The sequence below is a fragment of the Littorina saxatilis genome, unplaced genomic scaffold (assembly GCF_037325665.1).
Source record: "Littorina saxatilis isolate snail1 unplaced genomic scaffold, US_GU_Lsax_2.0 scaffold_2579, whole genome shotgun sequence".
Taxonomy (NCBI): domain Eukaryota; kingdom Metazoa; phylum Mollusca; class Gastropoda; order Littorinimorpha; family Littorinidae; genus Littorina; species Littorina saxatilis.
In genome coordinates this window covers 333-7730 of record NW_027126767.1, presented here as the reverse complement: position 1 = coordinate 7730, position 7398 = coordinate 333, and the positions used below count along the sequence as shown (strand labels likewise).

The following is a 7398-nucleotide window of genomic DNA, read 5'->3' as shown; positions in this document are numbered from 1 at the left end:
AGAGTGTCTTTATAAGCTCAGAATTCCAAAGAGGCTTGGGGGGAAACAGGGAATAATAACCGTAAAGAAACAGGGGAATAATCAGCGTAAACAGGGGTATTACCCAGTTAAACATGACGACAGCAAAGCGGAGTTAGTTCGCTCCAGCTATCTCGGGTCTGAGTGCTGCACTCTGTGGCACGGTGATAATAACAGTTGGTTTGCTACCGGAGTAGAGAAGTGGCTATTTTGGGGCCGACCAAATCACTGATACCGAATCGTTTCATTACGATTCACTGGAGCGCAGGAAAGCATTCCGTGAGTACACCACCCTGGTGACCAGTGCACAGGTCTGGTTTTCTCTATTCAACTTAAAACCGAGAATGCTTCAACTCAAAATGAGTGGGAAGGCTCCGCGCTGCTCTGTGGCGTGTGTATGTCATCACTGGCATGAAATGCTACTACCCGCGAAAGCCCGACAAGACCATCCAGCTTTAAAGAGACATTGTTCACGGAGACGCAACAGCGATGTAAAACAATATCTTTCACAGAAGTGTTTGCAACGATATATGTTCAAACTGATCCAAATTGAATTCTGAGACACATCTGCAATGATTTATTAAAAAAATACCCCATAACTATGATATTTAATTAATGAAAGCGGAAAGTGGAACTAACCTGCTCTTTTTGCGTCAGATACCCCATTCTTCCTCATAAAATCATCCCAACGATGTCTGGTGACGCAAGCGTGTAGCCGACGAAATCCGTTTGATTTTAGGAGGTTGAAATACAGAATTTAGCCAATGCAGGAAGGTAACTGCCAGGGGCTAAAACTTCGGACGTAGCATTAGTGAAAACTTACTAAAGAAGGTTGAAAGACTGAGCTGTTAATATTGGGAACATTTGTGTAAATGTGATTGTTCCTAGTGTGTGTTATCTGAACTCTAAATACAATACTGAAGTTTGTAGCTTAGTTTGGGACGATATGTCGAGGCGCGTTTGATAGTATTTGACTAAGTTTATTCCGGTAGACTAGGAATCGAGACGAGGGTGATGGTGTTTTCATGTCCATTCTTACAGATAATATCCCTACACGCTTTTGTTCTTTTTTGGGTGTTTTTGTGTGTGTGGATACATTATTATCTTTGATGACGTCATATCCGGTTTAAAAAAAAGAAAAAAGAAGGCTGCATTTTGACTAGCTCCTTTTTCAATCAAATAGATTGACATTTTGGTCAAACCATCTTTGACTCGGTTCAAAGTGTGGGATTACAAATCAGCTGTTCAAGCTGAAGAATTGTTAAACCAATTCGTTTATCAAATATTAAATTCGAATCCGTTTGATTTCGCTTCAAGCAACTTGTTTTTTTATATCATTATTTTATGTCGTTGTTGTTGGGTGTGAGACATTTTGTTCATGGATAGTTTCCCTTTTCAAACCGAGCAATGAGTGTGACGCCAGGTGGTGCGAGCGAGTGCAGTGACACGATAAGAAGATTGTAACAATCGGGTCATCACTCCATCAGCCTCCCTTTGCCACGCTACACCTGTACATACACTCATCTCACCTCCTTTGTGAAGCGGTAGCCTTGTGGGATGATGGTGATGATGACGATGATGACGATGATGTCGACGATGATGATGATGATGATGATGATGATGATGATGATGATGATGATGATGATGACGACGACGACGATAATGATGATGACGATGATGATGATGACGATGGTGATGATGAAGAAGAACAAGAACAACAAGGACAAGAAGAAGAAGAAGAAGAAGAAGAAGAAGAAGAAGAAGAGGAGGGCGTAAGAGGAGGAGGGGGGGGGGGGGGGTTGAGGGAGAGCGGGAGAGAGAGAGGGAGAGAGTGACACCCACACACATGGACACACACTCATACACACACACACACACACACACACACATATATATATATATATATATGCCCACAAACACACACACATAGGCGCACACACACACACACGCACGCACACACACACACACACACACACACACACACACACACACACACACACACACACACACACACAACGGATTGTACACACCCGTGCAAGAAAACATCGTTTGGCAAGGTTAAAGTTTTTAAATTTTATTTGACAATCTCATGTCATGCGTTTTTGCACAATAACTATCTCTCTCTTTCCCTCTTCCCCTCTCTCTGTCACTCTCTCTGTCACTCTCTCTCTCTCTCTCTCTCTCTCTCTCTCTCTCTCACACGCACACACACACACACACACACACACACACACACACACGCGCACACACACACACACACACACACACACACACACACACACACACACACACACACACACACACACACACACACACACACATACACACACACATAATACTTCTCATCTACTAATGCACTTTTAAAGACAGTCAGAATAACAAAAACGCAGATGCGCTGATCCAAACTAAAATGGCGCGCAAACACTTGTCATACAAATATTTATCTTAAACAGAGGCAATCTGACCAAAGTGATACTATTCGTATTTACATAATTATTATGAAAACATGCGTAAACAAGCAACACACACACACACACACACACACACACACACACACACACACACACACACACACACACTTAAGCACGCACGCACACACACACACACACACACACACACACACACACACACACACACACACACACACACACACATTTACGTACTCTGTATCACTTTAAAATGGCAAACATTATATATAACATTATGATTAATAATGTGTTTCTCAACGGATGGTATAACTAGGAAACGTGCAGTAACAATATTTTGCCAAGAAAATCTAAGCACACAAAGGCACCAGAAGAAAAACAAAGGAGTACAAACATGTATTCTGCAAATTATTCAGGAGCAAACGTCCGCGTTTTATGCCTTTTTAATGAGAAACTATTAACAAGACCGTAATATTCATATTCAGCAAAGCTGTGATGATGCAATGAAGTAACAATTCGCGTAAGGCGAAATTACTACATTTAGTCAAGCTGTCGAACTCACGGGATGAAACTGAACGCACTGTATTTATTCACTAAGACAGTACGGTTTCGTCAATCCCCGCGTGAAGGAAATCGCTCACCTTCCACGTGCAAAACGTAGTGATATTGACACGCCAGATTAGCGCGGTAGCGTATTATGCAAAGGCTTAAAAAAAAATAGGTGTGGTTACGGTAACCCGACCTACCCTATTTTTAGGGGCCGACCCTATAACTTTTTATTACATTTGTCAAAAACAAAAACAAAAAAACAAGAAAACGAGTGCAAAAAACGCAATGAAAGCGAAAGCGCCCGAGTCGCACACTTATTTCCCTGTCAAGTAGGTTTAATTTGTACACATTAGAAAAAAAAGTTTAAAAAAAAAAAAAAGTGATTGCCTACCTACCTACCCTATTTTTTTGGGCTATGTTACCGTAACCACACCTATTATTTTTTTTGGCCTAAGCAGGAAAGCGCGCTTTTCTGTATTCTTGTTAACTTTCTGAGCTTGTTTTGAATACAACCTATCATATCTATATGTTATTGGAATCAGGAAATGATCACGAATAAGATGACATCAATTTTGGATCGATTTCTTACATTTTAATCGTAATTATTCTATTTTCGTTAATTGTGATCACATTTTAAGAGTAAACATGACATATGTATATATTTTTAGATTCAGAATGTGATGAAGAATACGATGCAATCAATTTTAAAGCTGTTTGTGAAAAATCGATTTTAATGACAAATTTAATGAGCAAACTCATTAATTAAATTTTAAGCCTCCAAGCTGAAATGCAATACCAAAGTCCGGGCTTTGTCGAAGATTACTTGACCAAAATTTCAACCAATTTGGTTGAAAAATGAGAGCGTGACAGTGCCGCCTCAACTTTCACGAAAAGCCGGATATGATGTCATCAAAGACATTTATCAAAAAAATAAAAATAAAAAGTCTGGGGATATCATACCCAGGAACTCTCATGTAAAATTTCTTAAAGATCGGTCCAGTAGTTTACTCTGAATCGTTCTACACACACACACACACACACACACACACACACACACACACACACACACACACACACATACACCACCACGACCCTCGTCTCGATTCCCCCCTCTACGTTAAAACATTTAGTCAAAACTTGAATAAATATAAAAACGGAAGAAATCAACTCGACACTCGAAGCAAAAATTCGTTCAGGGTGGGGACTGTTATAAACACAAGAAAAGCACAAGACTATTTTGAATAATACTTGGCAAAAAAAAAAAAATTAATAGTCTGTTTACGGTAACATAGGCAAAAAAATAGGGTCGGTAGGTCGGGATTTTTTTGTGTCCCAAAAAAACATATTTTTAAGTTATTTTGCCAAAAAACAAAGACTTTAAAATTCAATTTTTATTTTTTTTATTTTTATTTTTCCCAAATGCCAAAAAAAAGTCTATCGTCGCGCGAAAATATAGGGTCGGTCGGGATACCGTAAACAGACTATTTTTTGTTGTTGGCCTATTCACAAATTAGAAAACCAAACCTGCGGATCTAAGCAAACAAATGATAGCATGCACTCTTGGGCGGATGTAATGGGTTTCTTTGCGCTAGTCACTTTCTATTTTGCATTTGTTTTGCTTCGAAAACAAAATTCCACACAACGAACAAGATGACATCTTCATCAGGGACAGGGAACACACTCTGCGCACCACACACACGGATGCTGCGTAAGTCAACTTCAACCAGCGAAGCGTTTACTTTTAAATGCAAAACAATCCAACATGACTACTAAAGTTTGATATACGCATGCAACAATAAGGACAACGAACTTGAAGACAAAACAATGACAACCACCAACCACAATTACTAAGACTTAAGCGGTATGTTTGTGACTCATTGGGATTGAGAGCTCTTATTATAACAAAAATGAGCATCTTTCAGCGTGTCAGTTAAGGGCAAATTATACCTGCGCAGAGTCAGCGGCGCTGCATGCTGCGATAGGCTTTATGACGAGTACTTGGCCTGTTTTCTTTTCACGCAACGTGTAGCGGGCTGGGAAAAAAAGAATTACCTCAATAATCTGCAGTGCGTCGTCTGTGCCGCTACTCTGCGCAGGTCAGTATAATTTGCCCCTAGGCAAAACTAAGGCGAACTTAACTTAACCAAATTTAAAGTGCATTATAGAAGAGAATCGTCAAAAGCAAGTGCAACATTAAAATTGAAATAACATGCATGTCAATTGTGAGGCGAAAAGCAGCAGGCTCTACTTTAAAGTGTTGGTGCTGGCATTGAAAAAACCCCGCAAGCTTTCAGAGTAAGACCACCTCAACATGAAATTAACATTTTAGCTAAAGTGTAAACTCTTGCATAAATATAATTATGCCGTTAACACTCTTAACAATCACAAATGTATACTATTACATAACGAATAAGTTCTGCCCTTTTCGCGTGGTTGCCAATTTTCTTTTTCCTTCCTAACAACGTTTGGAGTGTCGAGTTTTGATAAGAGTAACTGCCAAATCTTATCGCTCATCTTTTGAACTTCAGTGAAAACAACTGATCGGCCATTTTGACAAGATAAACAGACATGGTTGGCTACAATCAACGACAAGAGGTATCCGCCATTAGGGCAAACAAAAATATATGTTGGTTTAGGGTAACGTGACCCCCAAAAAATAGGTCGGCTTTTTAAAATTTTAAATTAAATTTTTGTTTTTAGTTGATTTCAAAGGAGGTTACTTCCCTTAGACTCGGTATGGTTCGCAAAATGAGCCAAAAGGTTTTTGTTGTTGTTGAGAAATGAAAAAAAGTTTTAGGGTCGGCGGGAACATATAGGGTCGGTCGGGTTACCCTAAACCAACATATATTTTTATTTGGCCTTATGAAACTGGTTCCACAAATCAGCACGGTTTCACTCACCAAAACACTGACCTAGTCAGTTGGTTATGAATAATATAACAGTTATCAACATCTAAGAACATGGAATATGTCACATAGGTCTAAAAACACTTGATGGTAGATACAAGTATGTACACAGTAACTATTTGGTACCAGCCCAGTACGTTGGTACTATTGCACAACCTGTAACACGTCATTTCTCGGTGCCCGGAGGTCAGTTACGGGCACTCTGACAAATCAAGCGATGATTCATTCATGAATTGCAAATGATTAGCATAAAACATGATGCACAAATAACATATTTGTGAGAATAGGTCGTTGATGAAATATCTTTGTACACACAAAACACACGAGAGAATTCAGCTCCTGTTTCCAATTTTGCGCAAGATCATCCAACCGGAGTGAGAACTTAACTACGCTAAGTTTTTCTCCAACACGTGACCCTCTCAGTCACGTGGTTTGAGTCATATAGTATATGAGTCACGTGGTATGTTCATAGTTCTTTGGTCAGTGTGGTGCAGCTGTACCGAATATTCAGTCAGTTCTGAGTGAAAAGGTAGCACACGAACCAGATCCAGATCCATAATTATAAACATTCGACGACTGTCACCAAAGTCTGTGTTAAAAACGTCACTATCGTAGTAAACTGTGGCCAGCCAATTCTCTCAACTGAGAATTATATATCTGCCCATGTGGCCATCAGTCTTCATTTGGTTTTGTCAAACTCGGGACAAAGTAGCGTGAGTTGTGCGACGTTGAAAGATGTAAAGGAACAGCAGACCGTTTTGGATAATACCCAACTTTGGACTCACTGCGGACGGTAGACGCACTGAAGGAGTGGAATCAGAGGGGCTTCCATAGAGGGAATTGATACAATTCGTAAAGGGTACTATGGCAAAAAACAACAACAACAACAAAAACAACAAACAAACAAACAAACACATTCAAAAACAAGGCTGGGGGGGCTGGCGGCCACGAGAAAAAGTGACAGAGACAAAGAGAAGCAGGGGGGGGGGGGGGGGGGGGGGGGCAGAGACAGACAGTGACAGAGACAGATAGAAAGGATGGATGATTGAGGATGAAGCAGGGAGATTCCAACAGCGAAGAAGAAGTAAAATGAAATGACGAAAAAAACAAAACCCACCAGATATGGCAAGAGATGACCAAAATGAATTGAACGGAAAGAGCAAGTAAAGAATACGGTACTGGGGCAAACAAAAGTTCTGAACAAAAGAGAGTTTGGGTAAGTAAGGCCGAGACAGTATCCTCTATCCGCTTAAATCAGAGCAGAATCGTCGAATATTCCAAAAGAGGACAGCACGTGCGAATCGAGGACAGGGAACTTCTTTTGGACGCACAGTGGTCAGTACTGACAGAGGCCACTGGAGGAAACAGAGGTCAATCCACGGTCTCTCTTCTCTTCATTCGGGGATCCTCCATTCCACGAGGTGTCGAAGCAAAAGTGACAAATGTTTTTTTTCGGTAGGCTTCTTCAGTCACCTCTTATATATGCAAATCCGGCTGGT

At 40.3% G+C, this 7398-nt stretch overlaps 1 long non-coding RNA gene across 1 annotated transcript; it reads right to left on the bottom strand.

Moving 5' to 3' along the window:
* Positions 1 to 2076: 2076 nt before the first annotated feature.
* Positions 2077 to 6889, bottom strand: LOC138955264 (uncharacterized). Its single transcript, XR_011452167.1, has 2 exons — positions 4051 to 6889; positions 2077 to 4012 (listed from the first exon to the last, which is right to left on the bottom strand). It is a non-coding gene; the product is annotated as an uncharacterized lncRNA (long non-coding RNA).
* Positions 6890 to 7398: the final 509 nt, after the last annotated feature.